Below are 19058 nucleotides of genomic sequence, written 5' to 3'. Positions count from 1 at the left end.
CCTCAAAGATGGGGGAAATGTGTAGCTAGTGATGGACATTACTTTGAATAAAGCACTTTTGATGTTTCTCTTGAAATTATAGTGTTTTCTTTGATTACAAAACCCGCCATTATTCACTGGAAGGAAGTTAGAAAGAAAAATAAAGAAACAAGAAAGATTAGAGAAGATTTTAAAGACATCTAGAACCACTAGTAAATTATCTCTTCAGAGATATAAAATTATGTGATAAATATTCAAATTATCCTCTCAAGGGCTTCTTATTTACTGTTAAAATACTATTGTACTTTTCTGGATGGAGACTAACTTTTAAATTTCAGGCATTTAGATTTAGAACTCAATTCACAGCTTATTATGTGTAAAATGTAATTCTCTAATGTTTTTACATTGAGTCCCAAAGCTCTAGAGCAGTGGTTCTCAACCTTCTGGCCCTTTAAATGCAGTTCCTCATGTTGTGACCCAACCATAAAATTATTTTCGTTGCTACTTCATAACTGTAATGTTGCTACTGTTATGAATCGTAATGTAAATATCTGATATGCAGGATGGTCTTAGGCGACCCTGTGAAAGGGTCATTCAACTGCCAAAGGGGTCGCGACCCACAGGTTGAGAACCACTGCTCTAGAGCATATATGCTAAATGGGAAAATTAATACCCAAATTTCACAATGTATATTAGCACTATAAACAATTAGTACTGAAAAAAAATGATTCCCTTTTTTGTGTTGTTACTCTCACCTGAGGATATTTTTCCAATGGATTTTTAGAGGGAGTGGAAGGGAGGGGGAGAAACAGAGAGAAACATTGATGTGAGAGACATATGAGTTGGTTGTCTCCCACACCTGCCCCAACCAGGGCCAGGGACTGAGCCTGCAACCTGCACCTGCAGTAAGTGGCCTTGACTGGAATCAAACCCGAGATCCTTCAGTCCAAGGGCTGACATTCTAACCACCGAGCCAAACCGGCTAGGGCATGGTTTCTTTTTTGATGATAAAATGCCATTAAACACTTAAAATTTTGTGAAGGGCCTACTGGGTCCTAGGCTCTGAGGATGGGAAAAGGTTGGAGAAGGGGCTGGGTGAGGTTGGATGAAGATACAAGAGAGGGGAGGGGAAGTAAGGAAATTAACAAGGCACAGGGCCTGCTTTCAAAATGTGTTCATGATCTCATGAGGAATGAAAGAAAAGGTGAAGAGAAAGGACAGTGCTGTAGGTATGCTGACAATTGTGTACTGATAATAAAAATATGTAGCTTCCAGGTGAGGCGATAAGGAGATCAGAAGCTGTGTGTGTGGAGGTGGGGGGGGGCGGGGGGAGGAGAGAGAAGGGGGAGTCTTTTAGGGCCTGTAGTATTCCTACTTCCTAATCAAAAAGATCAACTCTAAGTGTGAAAACAGGTTTCATTTGCTGCTGCTAAGGAAGCTTCACAACTCAAATGGCTGATAATGTCAAAAACATGGGACCCAGAGCCAGAAAATGAAGGTCTGTTCCGGCTCCATCACTTAGAAGCCATAGGCCTTAAGCACATCCCCTCAGCTGTCCAGCTTCTGAGGAGAGAATTCAGGAAAGCACTTTGTGTACCAGAAAAGCAGACATGAAAGTCAGTTAATGGTACTATTGTGCTTTTACTAGATGATGAAACTGGGAATAGATTGAGACCATTCAAAACCAAAATCACACATTATACCAGGGATGGGAAAAGACCCGGAGCAATTTAAATGTTCAAGACTCAGCTGCCCCTTTTGAACTGAGCTGTAATCTATGGTGACATTTTGTCCTGTGAGTAATTGTCCAGCTTCACTGCCTGTCATACCTCTTATAATGGGCCACATCAGTCATTGCTAACAGAACAAACACTGCACTCCAGTCCTTCATGACTGATGCCAAGATTCTTCCTCAGTTATTAGTGATACCATTGTAATTAGCTAGTTATTAATAATAGGAAAGGAGCAAAGAGAAGGCCGGATATTATAGGCACGTTATTTGGGCAGCTTCACCAGGAAGCTATTTTGCACACCACGGGGAACCACCGGCCCACTCCCTGTAGATTACTAGGGGAAAGGACTGCACAAAGGGGAGATAGAGCCATGGGCAGCGAGTAGGGGAAGGTACACAGGAAAGGTGCTTTCCTGTCAGTCTAACCTGGGAACGGAGATCATTGGCCAGAGTGGGCAGAGCCACTGCAAGCCCACAAAAATTTGGGAATACATAATCCCCTAGGCAGAGGAGCTCATTCACTTGGCTCTTGGCACTCTCTCTCTCTTGGCTCTCTGGTTCCTTTGGCACTGCTCTTCCCCATGTTCCCTCCATATCCATGTGACCCTGTGGACCCCACACACAATGCATCAGGAAACACAAACTAAGCTAGCCTGATGCTAGATTGGACAATGCCCTAACATGGAGCAAAAACTCTGGACACCAGCTTTGATTCTAGCTCCTCTGAAAACAAACTGGAACTTCTTCCTTAGCAGGACAAAGGAAAATGGGATGTTGGAAACTCAGAGGTGTAATTCCACAGAAATAAAACCTTCTACAATATCTTATCCTCCCATGGGGACCTCGAGAAATTCTTATTCCAGCAGTATCCCAAAGACTCCACTTCCAACAACATTAGTAACCTAAACACGGCACTTAGCTTAACTCCCTTGGAGTAACACTTTATTGTATTATAATGCCTGCCCCCTCAATAGTTTGACAACAGATCATGTATTAATTTTTGTATCCTTTCAGAGTATCTGGTAAAGATGAACATAACTTATTGAATGAATGAATGCATGAATGAATGGGTGTGTGCACATAATTTTCTGCCTACAAAGAACAATTAGTGTAACTATGTGTTTATGTGGGTTTCCCCAAAGCGATCTCACTCACAATATATTTCTGTAAGTGCTTTGAAATACAAATCACAAACCATAAAGTTCACTAAGTTAAAGTGTACAATTCAGGCTTTTAGTATATATTGAGTTGTGCATCCATCACCACCATCAAATTGCAGAACATTCTCATCACCCCAAAAGGAAACCCCTACCCATTAGCAGTCACTCCTCATTTCCCCCCACTCCCTAGCAATCACTAACCTACTTCCTGTTTCTCTGGATTTTTAATTAATCTTGTTACATGTATACAGAATATCGAGTATTAAAATCATCTCTCCCATGACTGAAATAAATAAAATCCAAGGTAGCTTTGATTTCTTATATTAGCATAGAATCAACCTTCCTGCCTTGTGACCCTCAACACGTGTTGAACTGAATTTACTCTCTTCATAAAATAAAGAAGTGTACACCGTGTGTGAGGGAACCTTCAGGTTAGAACACCAACCTAAAGAACAAAATAAACAAACAAACAAAACAGACACTGGCTCGTAGAGAACAGATTAATGCTTGTCAGATGGGAGGAGGGGTTGGAGGTCTGAGTGAAAAAGGTGAAGGGATTAAGAAGTACAAATTGGTAGTCACAAAATAGCCATGCCTATATTAAGTACAACATAGGGGCAATTATTATCAATAATTGTAATAGCTATGTATGATTACTAGACTTATGGGTACTAAACTTATGGGGGGAATCGCTTTATAAATTATATGATGGCCTAACTACTATGCTGTATATGCTGTTTACCTGAAACTAATATAATTTTGAATGCCAACTGTGATTGACAAATTTTTTTTAAAAAAGAGCTACAAATACAAAATTAACGACCGACCCTCCCCCCGCCCCCCAAGAAACAAACAAAAAACAAAAACACCCTGTGGCTACGCTTCCAACACCCCACCCTCGCCAACCTTCCCTTAATAAATGTGTCTATATAATTCAGATTCCAGGGCAGAATGCCGCAGCTGCCCTCCCCTAGAGAAGCTGTGTTCTCTGTTTCTTCCCCTCTCCTAGTCTTTCCTCTTGGCCCAGGAGAGGGTCCCTGCAGAGCTCGGGAACCAAGGCTCAGCGCTACGCCCACAGGAAGCGCCACCCAGCAGGGGACCCTCCTAGGCGGCGCGCGCAGGGGAGCTGGAGGGCGCGGCGCGGGGCGGGACAACGACGCCGACAGCCAATCCCGGCGCAGAAGAGGCGGGGCTACACTTGACAGTGGAGGTTGCCGGGCAGCCGATCCCGGGCGCAGCCCGCTGAGTGCAGCGTGGGGAGCACGAGAGGCTCAGGCAGCGGTGGCGGCGGCGTCCCGGCGATGCTGCGGTACTCCTCGAGCGCAGGAGCCCCGGCCTCTTCCTAAGGTAGTGGCCCCGTTCGCCCCTGCGCCGGGGCACCGCAGCGCCCAGGTCAAGGCTCCCTGAGGCGCTGGGCTCTTGAGCCAGGGATGGGCTGGCTACGGGGAGCGGGTGGGGGAGGGCGGGGCCGGGGCGGGGCTACGCTGCCCGGCGGCGGTCCCAGTGAGGAAGAGGGAGGGAGCCCAGGGGGAGGTGCTGTCTTTGGCCGGCAGCTCGTGGCATCCCCATCCTCCATCCGCCTCTGCCTCCAAGTGGTTTGAAAGAGCTTTTGTTCCAGGAGAAAGTTTGATGCTGAGACTCCAGGAGCCAGACTGGCGTCCCCAAGGCCCGCGCCTTTAATAGAGGCAGCTCCCCTGCCTGCCGGGTGCCTGTGCCCTGAATGTGGGCATGCAGGAACCCATGCCGCTTTCTGATCAGAGCAACATTCCTGACACAGGCTGTTCTTGAGGAAATTCATCTGTAGGAACCCCCTTGGGAACAACTATGACTTTTGCTTGAAAGTAGTGCATCAAGTAGTCAATGTCCCCATGTTCTCTCTTCCTAGAATGGGCTCTACCAAGGTCTGTACTCTCAGAACTTAAAAAATGTGTCTATCTACCTTACCTTCTAATTAAAGCCCCCAATCACTAGAATGTCCAAGGTGCCAGTGATTACTTTTGTCATGTCTTGGATATTTTCTTATTGCCACGTGCGTGCAACAGGCTTTCCCTGAGCGCTGGCTGCTGTGGAGCACAGGAAAGGGAGGGGGAAGTTGTGGCCCAGCTCGCAGGGTAAACAGGTGGAAACAAAGAATGCAGAGCATGTGTATCCACTTGAAGGCAGGAGAAAGTTTCATCCTTCAAAACTAGATGGGTCATACGTGGGGATCATTTGCTTTACAAAACTTTCTCTAATGCAGAGAAATAATTAGAGCCAGAAATGAGTTTTACACAAGATTGTAGGAACACAAAGTAGCTCAGGTAGAGGTAGTAAAGTGGGTATTGCATGGACTTGAAATTAGCAGGTCTCAACAATATATGTTTCCTACTAATTCTAATCATTCTGATACTATTCTGATCACATGTGGATTCTCACAGTTACTTTATTTCTTACCAAGACATAGTCATACCGTAAGAATATTTCATTCATAATACCAACTTCTGTGCCCTGGAGACCTTTTGTGCCCTGTTGTGTCCTTTGCCAAGGACATCAGCATGTTTTTGTGGTCCATATGGTTTATCCCCACACCAGGTAACATATCTGTAAGAACATTTACATCATAAATAGAAGGAAACTTCCTTAGTCAGTAGTGACAGAACAGTGTTCCTATATTGAGCACATTCTATGTGCCAGATATACTACTAGGTGTTTTACATATATTATTACTTTAATTCTTACAATCTCTGATGAGGTATTATTTTTCTGTTTTAGAGTTTAAAGAGTTTATGTAATTTTCCCAAGATTATACGACAAGTGACAAACTTGGGATTTGAACTTGTATGTACTGTATGCTGTCTCCCAGCCCCTCTTGAGAGAGACTAGTATGTGTTATAGTAGGAAATCCAAATATGGCAACATAGACTGGCTACTGGCCTCGACCAGACCCCTTTATAGAACATCTTCTCTTTCTGGAAACCCATCACTGTATGCCTGTGCCCAGCAGGTGTTTTATTCACCAAGGGGTGACATCTCACCAAGGGACTCCCAAACTCTCCTCCATCCTCAGTCCTCAGCATGTAAATCAGATGGACAGCTCCAGACATAAGCTCCTTGCCCTTTCAGATAAATTTATTCCAAAGACAGGTAACAGAGTTTTTCCCTCACTAGCAAACATAGAGCAGTCTCTACCTTCACAGTCATCAAGTCTATTTTGGATCTGCACACATATGTACACCCCCAGCTGGCAGCAACACATCCCCTTCACTGTTCACACTGGTGTACTTGTCCTCCTGTACAACTGTCAGAGAATTCTTGACAGAGGCCAGCCTACATGAAAGGAAAGACTAAAAGTTACTGGAGAAGGTGGTACTAGTCTAGGAAATCCCTGGACTGTCCTCTGCTGACCAAAAAGGAAACTAACTTAGGGCCCTGCCGATATATACCGTAGCCTGTTGTCAACACTGTCGAAGAGATGTGCTCACCATATACAAACCCTTTCACATGTTGTCTTGTGATGTATGTGACCACACACCTATTTCTGATTTGATTACTTGCTTTTACACTTAGGTAGTTGTCAGTTGACTGAACAATATTAAAAAAAACAACACAAAACTGATTTCACAGTTATGATACAGTAAGTTTTGAAGCTGTGCCTAAAAATAATTGTGTCTGTTACTATAATCTACAGCTGTTGTTTTAATATTTCCCTTCCCTAAGGGTGTGTGTGTGTGTTCTCATCCTTGGTATAGTTTTCAACTCTCTCTGGTTCCAAAATGGTTGGCAGTAATAAGCCTAAGAGGAATAAATGCATTTTTTGAGCTGTGACCATATGCTGCTTGGAAACATATCCCTGTGGGTGGCATTTTACTCATGCTACTCTAGTGCTAAGAATATCAAAGTCCTGTATGCGTGCTTTGGGATTTTAAGTGGACTCTCCTGTCTAATTATTTCACTCAATCTCCATAACAGTATTTGGGTTTCAGTTTAGAAGACAGCCCCAGTATCTCTCCTCCAACATCTCTAAACTCCCCTGCACTGGAGCAGCACTAATTAAAGCTGGGAAAGTAGAGTATGAGGTATGCTCATTGTCACATTCTTACACCAGGATAAAAAATGTATTAGAAACATGGTTGGGATAGAGTGAAGTACATGTCTTTAAAATGACTAGTGACTTACAAAACTCTATCAAATTATTGATATTGCACAGTTTGCCTAAATAAAGTTGGGTTCATGCAAATAGCTCGTTAACTTAAAACTGTCCCATATCAACAAACTTCCATTATGTATTCTCTTCTATTTATAAAACTTCTAAATTAACTAGCAAACCGTCTTTATTTCCATGTATCATCAAATCTTTAATACCATCAGTTGTAAGACATAGCATTATTTTTATTTTATACAAAAAGAAAGAAAATATATTGCCAGTTATGACATGGCACTTTAACAGTGGTCTGTATATTTGATACATACCAGAATTAACCTTTTGCTTCAGTAGGTTGCTTTGAAACAGAAACTCAGTTCTGGTAACCTTGTCTGGATGTACACCTCCAAGAACATATATATCTACTTAAAGGCCTTGCCTTGTAGTCCACTTTTTAACCTCCCCCAAAGCCTATCTTTTATATTTTGACATTTGACAAAGAAACAGGTTAAAAAGATAGAGAAAATTTTGATGGGCAATTCAGATTTTCATCTGTCATTGCCTCTGCTTCTTTATTGCTCCCTGGTCAAATAAAGTCCATTTCTAGGACAAGGACAGCAAGCCTGATAAGGATGCCGGCAAAAGGAATGACAGGGAGTGTAACAGCAGTGAGCTCTAAAGCAGTTCTGAGGATTGAAGCAAGTTAGCATTGGCCAAATTACCCCACAGCCTATGAACATAATTAGTTGGACCTGCAATGACACACCCAGATTCCAGTACAGTGAGATAATAGAACCTGTGAAACCCATTTATAACAGAGGTCACTGATGGGTTTCTAAGATTCATCTAGTTTGCTAGCTCAGGGGGATGATGAATGATGTGGGCAGAGGGTTGTTCCTGACTCCCTGTGTATGGGTGAAGTAGTATGGCAGGGTAGTGGGTGCCGTGAAGGGATTTGGCAGATAGATAAGAGATGATGGCTTGTTCACATAGGAGAAAATAATGATCAATTAAATCTTTGGGTTTATACTCTAAAGGAACTTACATATACTTACTTTTATTAAGTATTGTTAACATGGATCAGACAAATGAGAAAAAGAAAAGTTTAAATCTTGTTTTTTTTCTAAACACAGGATAGAATGAAAGAAAAACAGGATAATCTTAGTTGCTAGTTCTATGATTATGTGGGGTGATTTGTTTTAGTCAGGTATGGTAAGATATACAGATATAGATGTTACTGTCATAAAGGAAGAAATTTATTATACTCACATTCCATGGGAACCAGGGAAGCAGTGGAGTCAGAGGGAATAAGGAAAATGTGGACAAGAGACTTTATTGTGGTTTCCACTGGAAAGAACAGGAAGCAAAGTAAACAGGTTTAGGATTGGCTATTTGGAATAATTTCAGAGGGCTCTGGGACACAGGGAAGTTCCTAGATGTTTTGTACCTGGCCTTGAGGTGTTTAGGTTAGGGGGAGAGTGGCCTTGAGTATGAGAGCCAGTTAAGGAGGTGATTGGGAGTTTGGACTCAGTATTGGTTGGTTTGCATAGGAAAGGCATACTGGAAGGGAAGATGTTTATCTCTAGGAATTTGCTCACCCTGTGAAGAGTAGTCCCTAGAGTCATCAAAACCCCAAGATGTCAAAACATCAGAATACAGATGATAAAAGATATGGTAACGTGGGAATTTGTTAAATAGTCACCTAATGAATTAGGCCCATGTACACATGGAGTATTCAGCCAATTGTGCAGAAACGCCTCAGTCAGGGTCTGACACATGGTACTCATCCAGTAACCAGTAATTAAGTGAGTCATGGTGCCAGATGGTCCAGCCAATGCTCACAGTCAGGCTTTGCTGGAGCAGTCAGGTGTTCACTGTTCATCTTCAGAAGAAGAAAAGATAAGAAACTGCACACTCCACGGATGAAAGATGAACCACCCAGGGTGAAAAGGAGGCAAAACACTGAAGTCTTTAAAAACATAAATAAGCCCTTAAGCAAATACATCGTTAGCTGTAGAATTTTGAAATCTACAAGGTAATTATATCTTTGGGGTAATTACTTATTCACTGGATTTGGAATATCAACAAAAGTCAGGGAACATGAACGTCAAAGGCAACTTTTTAAAAGGTTGTTTCTCAGAATAAAATGGGAGTTGCAAATGAATTGTGTGTGGCATTTGTTGTGCTTAGGAGTAGACTTCTAAATACGAGTTACTCTAAATAGCATGAAACATACTTTTCTTAACTTCATGTCAGTATTGATCAGGTGATGGGATGATATACATACACATAAAGAAATGGTACTGGACAGAGTTATATGAAAGCATTAAATAGGGAGTGTGCTGGTGTCAAGTTTAGGCAAAATATGTTTTAAATGTACCTGTACTAACACATATCCACTTTAAGGATGCTGATGGAGGGTGGTGATGAGTGGGATGAACATGAGGTGAGACTCAGGACATTATTTTTAATGATGAGTGGCAGGAGTGCATGAGGCTAGAAGTGTTAGGACTCACAACGAAGTAAATGAAATAAAATGTTGCCTTGTAAATTTTCCTTATGTGGTTGGGTAATGATGATGACATCTTTAAAGTCTAATGACTTTTCCTTAGAATTTTGACCATGCACATTAATAATAATGAAAACATAAGCAGGAGGTCAATCTAATAATCTAAGAAGGTGGGGGTTAAAGAGCAACCCAAGGACTTGTATGCATGCATATTAGCATAACCAATGGACACAGACACTGGGGCGGTGAGGGCTTGCCAGGGGTGGGAATGGCTGGGGGAGGGGTCAATCGGGGAAAAAGGAGACATATGTAAAACTTTAGACAATAAATAATAATAATAATCTAAGAAGGTAACTCCTTCACAGTGAAAATTCTGAGATTGCCCTTTGCTTACCATTCCTTCCACTCTGACTTTGCACACATCTCCTTTGCATTGTGTAGGAGCTTATTTATGTTGATGGAAATTGTAGGAATGCTTTCACTAAAGCACAGCTGCTCACCCATTGTGTTTCAAAACTAACATCATAACTCTAATTAGAGCAGCAATATTAGCCTAAACTTGCCAATGAAAGCATTTCTGCCTAGCTTATGTTGCTGACCTAGAGTTCATATTTGTCATGACAGTCCTTGGGTGGTTAGGATATGTTAAGTGAAACATATCTCTTAACCTAATATATGTTTTACAATCCAGGCTTCTGTGGCCTTTTTTTAAAAATCTTTATTGTTGAGACTATTACATAATGTCCCCCTTTTCCTCCTATTGATCCATTCTAGCCCGCCCCCAGTCCCAACCCCAGACCTTCAACACTCTATTGTCTGTGTCCATGGGTTATGCATATATGCCTACCAGTTCTTTGGTTGATCTCTTCCCACCTATCCACCTACCCATTCCCGCCTTAGATTCGACAGTCTGTTCCATGCTTCTATATTTCTGGATTTATTTTGTTCATCAGTTTATTTTGTTACTTAGATTCTACATATGAGTGAGATAATGTGATACTTTTCTTTCTCTGACTGGCTTATTTCACTTAGCATAATACTCTTCAGGTCCCTCCATGCTGTCTCAAAGGGTAAGAGGTCCTTCTTTTTTACTGCTGCATAGTATTCCATGGTGTAAATGCACCACAGCTTTTTTATCCACTCATCTACTGATGGGCTCTTGGGCTGTTTCCAGATCTTAGTTATTGTATTTGTACTGCTATGAATATAGGGACCTTTTAACCTCGGATTCTGTACACGAATTAGGCCTATGTAAAAATTGGTGTATTCCATCAAATGAAATAATATGTGAAAATATCTGAATTTTTCAAAATATGTAATGGACATTACATCTACATAAGTGATTTCCGATATTTTTCAGCATCAGAAACATTCATGAGTCCTTTGCTTCCTGGAGCCCTTATAAGACCCCATAATGGGAGGGAGAGGGTTAAGGGACAGCCCTCCTGGAGCTGTTCTCAGTATTTTCATTCTATTTGAGCTTTAACCTTTATGAATTTGAATTTTACTCTTTTGGGAGTAGAGTGGAAAGAGGCATACCCTTGCTTACATTTTAAGCCCTAGAGCTTAGAAAGGTGCTGGCAAATTGTAAGAGCTTAATAACTATCTGCTGAATTAAAAATATAATTTGACTGGAATTCCCACCTTTCTTAGTTCCCATCTTTCTTGGTTCAAAGATTCTTATTAATTATGAATAAAAGTTCTCACAAAATACTTTATAATTTGATAGTTAAATCACCTCGAATGAAGCAAGAAATCAAAACTGAATTTTAACAAATAAAGTCATGAAGATAAACTTGCCTTAAGAAATTTTTTAAAAATCTATTACAAATGACCATTATTAAAATTTTATGGTATTGTATTAAAAATAATAGTATATAAATTCCAGATTTTGATTTAGATTATTTAATGAACTTAATTTAAACATACAAATAAGTAGTGCAACCTTGAAGAAAGGATCAATTACTTAATGCAGCTTGCTAAAACAATAGAATAACAGTGTGAAGAAAAACAGTAAAGAAAAGAATAACTTATATTTTGGTTATAACCAAATATTGTATTAAATTTCAGATAAGCCATGGTGTTCAATGTTGTAGAATAAAAAGAAATACTAGAATGATGGTTACATATCACTATACGTACATTTGTCCAAACTCAGATATACAACACCAAGAGTGAGCCCTAATGTAAACTATGGACTTTGGGCGATGATGATATGTCAGTGAAGGTTCATCAACTGTAACAACTGTACCGCTGTGGTACAGTTGTTATTTAGGAGGGAATGTTTATATTTAGGAGGCTATGCATGTGTGGGTGCAGGAGATGTATGGGAAATCTCTCCTCCTTCCCTTCAACTGCTCTGAAACAGTAGTCTTAATAAAAAAAGAAGGAAGGGAGAGAGGGAGGGAAACCAAGCAAAGTAATGTATTTATTCCAGGTCTGAAAGCAGTGAAGATTTTTCTGAATATTTATGTCATCTTATAAAAAAAAAAAGACAGAATATAGAAAACTGAAAATTATTTAATTAATGAAATAAAAATAAAACAATTATAAAAGACAAAAAATGACAGAATGAGAAAGGAGATGGCCAATGAAAACTTATCTAAAATATGTAAGGTGTTGATATGAATATGGACTGTGTCACATGAGTGCTCAGATTCTACTCCATAAGGTTGAGGGACATGAGCAGATATTTTGGGTATTGGAATACAAATGTTAGACCATTGTGTGATCAGCCCAGAGTATAAAACATACACAATAATAACAGCACTTAATGGTATGGTTTGTGCTTTAGCAAAAGTCTAAAGTGATTTGGAAAGTTGAAATCCTATGTCCACTTCTTTTTCATTTGTTACAAGTAAAACGAAAATAACGATAACAGTCCTGAACCAGCACTAAAGAAGATAATTGTAGGGCTTTTATTCAGAAAGTACTTGAGACAGAATTCTTCATTGGGATTTTCTTTTACTTAGATGTTTTTCCAGACAGTAGAAACAAATTCAACAACAGAGTTCAGTTTGGACACTTACCGACATTAATAGCACATTAGACAGCTTCTCTACCTTAGTTTTATCTTCTTGGTTCTTATTATCATGAACCTGTCACTATTTCATGATCTGTGCATCTCAGAGCCATCCTGCTGGTTCTGATGTGGAAGTGCACAGGAGCTTTTTCCACTTTGCATCTTCTGATAGATGACTGTCAGGAGACACAGCCCTGCCAACTGGCCTCTTAAAACCAAGGCCATCTGCCAGTCAAAAGCTGCCATTCAGAATGCTGCCACTCTCCCCATCATATCATTTTTATTTCTACAGCGGGCTCTTAAACATTGCTTCCCCTGGGAGCTGAGATACTAGAAAATTGAAACCCACAGCTAATAACCAAAATTCATGATAGTTTAAATCACCCCCCCCTCCATCTTCAACTAGAGCTGCTCACAAATAGACTGATTTGAGTTTCTCCTTGTATTTCCCCAATTCAGAATCTAATGAGCCACTACGTAGCCAGAATTTGGTTGCCAGAGAGATGAATAGACCTAGCCTGTCTTTATGATCCTGCATTTTGAGTATCAGTCCCTGAAACCTCCAGTGATTTTACTGAGAGGAGTATTAAGAATAAGTTTTATACCAGTACAAACAGACACTTACTATGCTTTCTTGGTTCTTTATCTAGATATTTTACCTAGGAACATATAAATTGCTTTTTGTTACCTCAATTCTCCCAAAGCCCATCAAAGCTCTTCTAACAAGTTCCAACTAATTGTTATTTCTTTTTTTTTTCTTTTTGCACTTATCTTGATTTCCTCTTTTCTCAATCTGCCATCATATCTCCACCCTCCTACAAAAAAATATATATATATACACATGTGTATAATGTATATTTATGTGTATATTTGCATATAAATATGTAATGCACACTATTATACAGTTTAAGAAATGAGTCAGAGTCATTGTTCTCTAGCCTCAAATAGTTTTGTTCTTTTACCTTCTCTTCCAAGGAATACTGAGCCTGGACATCACCAGCCCCCTGTGTGCTGCCAGTGTCCTTTGCTCCATTGCCACATGGGCAGCAGTATCCCTCTTCATTCCTTTCTCCCAACTCAAAGTCTTCTTTCTGCATTGCCATTTCTTGGTTCCACTCTCTTTCCTGTTGTACAATGCCTTCTATTCCCCTGACATCTTTGTCTTCTCAGAGAGGAAATATGATGTATCTGAAAGAACAAACTTTAAGAATACGATGTTTTACCTGGCCAGTGCAGCTCAGTGGTTGAGTGTTGACCTATGAACTAGGAGGTCACGGTTCGATTCCTTGTCAGTGCACATGCCCAGTTGCAGGCTCGATCCCCAGTGTGGGACATGCTGGAGGCAGCTGATCGATGATTCTCTCTCATCATTGATGTTTCTGTCTCTCTCCTTTTCCCTTTCTCTCTGAAATCAATAAAACTATATTTAAACAACAACAACAAAAAACAATAAAAACCCATGTTGTACCAGAAAAATAAAAGGAATATGGTGTTATCAGCAGCTATCACAGCTGATAAGCTTTCCTAAAACAGTACTCCATATTTAAAAGATTTTGTTGTTTGTTGTTAAAGGTATTCCTAATACATTATAAGTGGGCTTTTTTACTTAATTTCTTTTTTTTTATTTGTCTGGTTATTTGGTATGTTATTTTTTTGTTTTTCAATTATAGTTTATACTCAATACTATTCTGTATTAGTTTCATATGTACAGCATAGTAGTTAGAAAATCATGTAATTTATAGAGTGGTCTCTCCCCAATTGAAATAGAAGATTTTGTTTTCTTAAAGGAAGTCATAGTTGCTCTGGCTGTTAGGACATACTAACAGCTGGTTGCCCTCTGGTGATGTCAGAGATGCTGAGAAGGGCAATTTGACAAAGGCCTTTCAGAGCATTTAGTCCTAAGCTTGTCCCCATCTTTGCTGTGTAAGGGGCTCACTCCTCAGCAGTAGGAGGGACTCAGTCCTTGGGAGACCACTCTGACCTGTTTGAATAAGCTATCAACCTCTTTAAAAGCCTTCCAGACACTTACTTTGGCAGCACTTACAGGCTGGTGCCTTTGGGGTGCTTTTAGTTTCTCCTCAGTATTTGTTAAACAGTTGAGGTTTTTATCAGAAATGTCCATTGGACACACAGTATAGTATGTATTTTGAATTGTATTTTTACTGAAACCGTGGAACTTGATTTCTTGTTGGATCATGTCCTTAGCATCTGAAAGAAATACTGGAAGTGTTGAAAAGAAATTATATGTGAATTACCCCCATTTAGAAGAAGACAATCAGAGCTGGCACAGCTGCTGAGCTCTCTGCCACAACTGACCAAGTGTGAGGACTGCTGATTAGGAGGCAAACAGAGGAGGAGCCCGGGACCTACGCCCTCCTCCCACCTCCTCTGTCTCCCATGGGACACAGGGCCCAGGCCCACCCACCCAGGGGGAACCAACACCAGTTTAGAAACAAGATTAGAAAATAAGAAACACAGTTCAGAGGTCACAAGGGACATGGGAAAAAGGCTATGGCACTGTTGATTGCACTTGTATCCTGGATAAGATCTCTCACTTGAAATTCGTGTGAAACATGGGCAAATGTATGTATTCTTTTCTTTAGTTTTGGAAGGGAGTCTATAGCTTTGATTAATTTCTTAAAGGAACCCATGGCCAAAAAGTGTTTGAAAACCTCAGTTCCAATTTTCCTCCTCAGTTTAGAATAGCCTCTTCTTTGCTATTCTAAGTTTTATTCAAGCTATCCCCAAAGAGACAAAGTGTGAGGTGTTCTAAACCTCCAACCTCAGCTACTCGGGAAGGGGGGCTTTTAAACACAAACCCTTAACTTCCCTGAGTACCCAGCAAATCCAATAAATCAGACAGTTGGGTGTAGGCTGCTCTGGGGAGACTGAGTGTGTGAAGGGTGATACCATCCACTCCCAAGGTGGTCAGATATCTGCCGGAGGATGCTGGGTACATAGAGAATGACCAGTTCAAAAATGTGTGATCTTTTGGACCAGTTCAAATCTGTGGTAAGAATTAATTATAGTCATTTTGTTTTCCACTGAGGATATAAGCTCAAGAGTATTGATATTGGCTTGTGGAAAGATTGGGTATTTAATGACATATAAATTTATCAGAACCTCCTTTTAAAAATGACTGGTCTGAACTAATACCAATCAAAATGAAATCAAGTCATAATCAAGGCTTGTTTTATATGCAATTAGGTTTTGAGAGCTTAAGGACTATTCTTTATGGTGTCAGTGTTTGTGATGAATTGCCCAAATATACATACAGGAAAAATAAATAAATATATGAAATTTTTATTTTTGGAAGTTTTCTTTTAATATCTTAATATCAGTTTTATTAACAGTATTGTAGAGAAGGTTTGACCTTAATTTAAAAGGGAGATTCTAAGTCACTTTCATTTTGCACTGACTGGTTATAATCTTCTGAACTGTCCAGTCTGCTCATTAGTTTTTATCTGTGAACTTGAGTAAAAGTTTCTGGACATTTGTGGATGAATTTGCTTATTTGCAGAACTTTGCAAGGTGGTCTCCATTTTACTTGAACGCCATTAAATAAGAGGATATGCTTTACTGAAAGATCCTCATTGAGGATTAACCAACCAACATAGAAGAAAGAGATGATTGACAGATCCTAATATATAAAAACCCAAGGTCCATAACGTCCAAAATGACTGAAGGCTCGACTGATCGGAAGTCAGTCCTGCAGTCAGTGTTGGGTTGCCGTGGAGACCCAGCACAGACTGCCACCTCTGCGGGTGTGGCAACCCAGCATTAACTGCCAAGGGGGCTGCGGATCAGGCCCGGAGAGATGCCTGGAGAGAGAAGCAGGGTTAACATCCTGTGGTGTTCTGAGTACAGGTCTTTTACCTCCTTAGTTAAGTTTATTCCTAGGTAACTTAGTTTGTTTGTTACATGGTAAATGGGGTGTTTCTTTAGTTTCTATTTCTGTGAGTTCATTATCTATATATATAAAGAGCAAGGGTCCATAACATCCAAAATGACCAGAGGCTTGACCGAACGGAAGTCAGTGCTGGGTTGCTGTGGTGACCCAGCACTAACTGCCGCCACTGTGGGCGCCCCAACCCAGCACTGACTTCCAAGGGGGCTGCAGATCAGGCCCAGAGAGAGGCTGGGAGAGAGAAGCAGGGTCTGATCCATAGCCTCCATGGCAGCTGTTGATCAGCACTTGCCTCTCTCTTTTTCTCTGGGCCTGGGCAGCAGCTACACATCTCTTTCTCTTTGGCCTCTGCTGGGGCTGCTGATCAGCCCCGCCTCTCTGATCAGGCCCATTGATAGGCCTGGAGATGCTGACTGGCATAGAAACCGACCAATCAGAAACAAATCTGGGTGAAGTGCGAGGAGCCAATGGCTACCTAGGAGGCGGAGTTTTTGACACTGACTGGCATAGAAATTGACCAATCAGAACCTAATCTGGGTGAACTGCAAAGGCAGAACCTAAGGTGGGGGCTGAAGAGGGGTTTTAAGGGCAACAGCTGTTTGGTGTAAGGTGTAAGAAAGTGGTTCGATTTTTTAATGACCGATTTGGCAGTATAGTGCATATGGCTGGCTATCAGTCCAGATATAGGGATTATGTACTTTTGTCTGCCAAGAGCATCTCCTCCTGTTGAAAAAGGCTTTTCCCCCCATTTAAGCAATCCTATCCTATGTAATCTATCTATAGTACTAAAAGGGTAACATGCTAATTAGACCAGGTCAACTGGCCATCTTCTGGACGTCCAGTTTCATTCCAGACAAAGCCATGGTGGTGGGTGCCGAGGCAGAGGCATTTAGGGGCAATCAGGCCAGCAGGGGAGGGCAGTTGGGGGCGAGATCTGGCTGGCAAAAGAGGGCAGTTAGGGGCAATCAGGCAGGCAGAGACAGTTATGGGCGATCAGGCCAGCAAGGGAGAGCAGTTGGGGGCAAGATCAAGCTGGCAGGGGAGGGCAGTTGGGGGTGAGATCAGGTTGGCAGGGGAGGGCAGTTAGGGACGATCGGGCAGGCAGAGGCAGTTAGGGGCCTAAACTGGCAGTCAGACATCCCCCAAAGGGTCCCCAATTGGAGAGGGTGCAGGCTGGGCTGAGGGAACCCCCCCCCCCCCATGCACGAATTTCGTGTACTGGGCCACTAGTCCTGTATAATAAACTAGAGGCCCAGTGCATGAAATTTGTGCACGGAGGGGGATTGGGTCCCTTAGCCCGGCCTGCACCCTCTCCAATCTGGGACTCCTCAGAGGATGTCCGACTGCCGATTTAGACCCGATCCCAGTGATCGGGCCTAAACCGGCAGTCGGACATCCCTCTTGCAATCCGGGACCTCTGGTTCTTAACCACTCACTTGCCTGCCTGCCTGATTGCCCCTAACCACTCTGCCTGCCTGCTTAGTCACCCCTAACTGCTCTCCCCTGCTGGCCTGATCACCCCTAACCGCCTCTGCCTCGGCCCCCGCCACCGTGCCTTTGTCCGGAAGGACGTCTTGAAGGACGCCCGGAAGACGTCTGGTCTATCCAGTCTAATTAGCATATTACTCTTCTATTAGTATAGAAAGGTATTATGCAAATCTGCTGAACAGCAGAACAACCGGTCACTATGACATGCACTGACCACCAGGGGGCAGATGCTCAATGCAGGAGCTTCCCCCTGGTGGTCAGTGCGCTCCCACAAGGGGAGCGCCACTCCACCAGAAGCCAGGCAGCACTAAGGATGTCTGACTTATGGCTTAGGCCCATCCCCCAAGGGTTCCTGGACTGTGAGAGGGCCCAGGCTGGGCTGAAGGACCTCCCCCCAAGTACACAAATCTCGTGCACTGGGCCTTTAGTGTTAATATAACTATCCCATTGTTGATCCTAAGCCATCATGCTTAAGTGCCAAGCAGAACCCTCCGTTTACAGACAGAGCACTCTTTTGGTATGAGCAGTAGCTTAGTATACTGTATGGAGGGCTTCTGCAAAGTCTGTCCACTAGGATTTCACAAGTGCAACAAAGCCTCATTTATGGTATCTACCATTATGGAGGAGTGTGTTCCAACAATGTTTTTCAGATAATTTAATTTCACTTTGTTGGGAATCTTTCTACAGTAAAGACTCTCTCTTCTGTCTTCTGAAACAAGTGCTGAAGTAAACGTTCTCTTTTTTGGATGGCTGTGCCAGCTGTGTGAACATGGGGTCGTACCTTCTGGGGCTGTAACCTATGAATATGGAACCATTTGTCCATTCAGCTAAATTGCCCATATGTCTGTGCTTCCTTATTCACTCTCATTTTTCTGGAACTTTTCCTCCATAGATTGTCATGTTTACTTTCCATACCTGTCAGAGTTACCTGGATGACTCTGCACCTTTCTTATAAAGAAAGATGGCTTTATAAGATGGCTCTTCTCTTTATAAAGAGCACTTTAAAAATGGTGTCCTTTTAAAAATAGTGAATTAGGATTGAACACACGTAATTCAGGGCAATGAGGCTTATTGGTTTTAGTTATTCTCAGTATAAGTTTAGGTTAAATACTAACTTGTAGTTTACTATAATGACACTAGA

General features: G+C 41.6%; 1 protein-coding gene across 1 annotated transcript in view; it reads left to right on the top strand.

Annotated features, from left to right (window-relative positions):
* The first annotated feature begins 4146 nt into the window (after positions 1 to 4146).
* The window catches only part of FRY (FRY microtubule binding protein), a 559746-nt gene continuing 544834 nt past the window's right edge, over positions 4147 to 19058 (top strand). Inside the window, exon 1 of the mRNA XM_070409378.1 lies at positions 4147 to 4218. The gene's annotated coding sequence lies outside the window, so the exon portion shown is untranslated. The remainder of the gene's footprint in view (positions 4219 to 19058) is intronic.

Source organism: Myotis yumanensis, unplaced genomic scaffold (genome assembly GCF_028538775.1).
Source record: "Myotis yumanensis isolate MYYU_CA2020_CCGP unplaced genomic scaffold, mMyoYum1.0.hap1 SCAF_3, whole genome shotgun sequence".
Taxonomy (NCBI): domain Eukaryota; kingdom Metazoa; phylum Chordata; class Mammalia; order Chiroptera; family Vespertilionidae; genus Myotis; species Myotis yumanensis.
The sequence above is the reverse complement of the archived record's forward strand: the minus strand, read 5'-3'. Positions and strand labels throughout refer to the sequence as shown.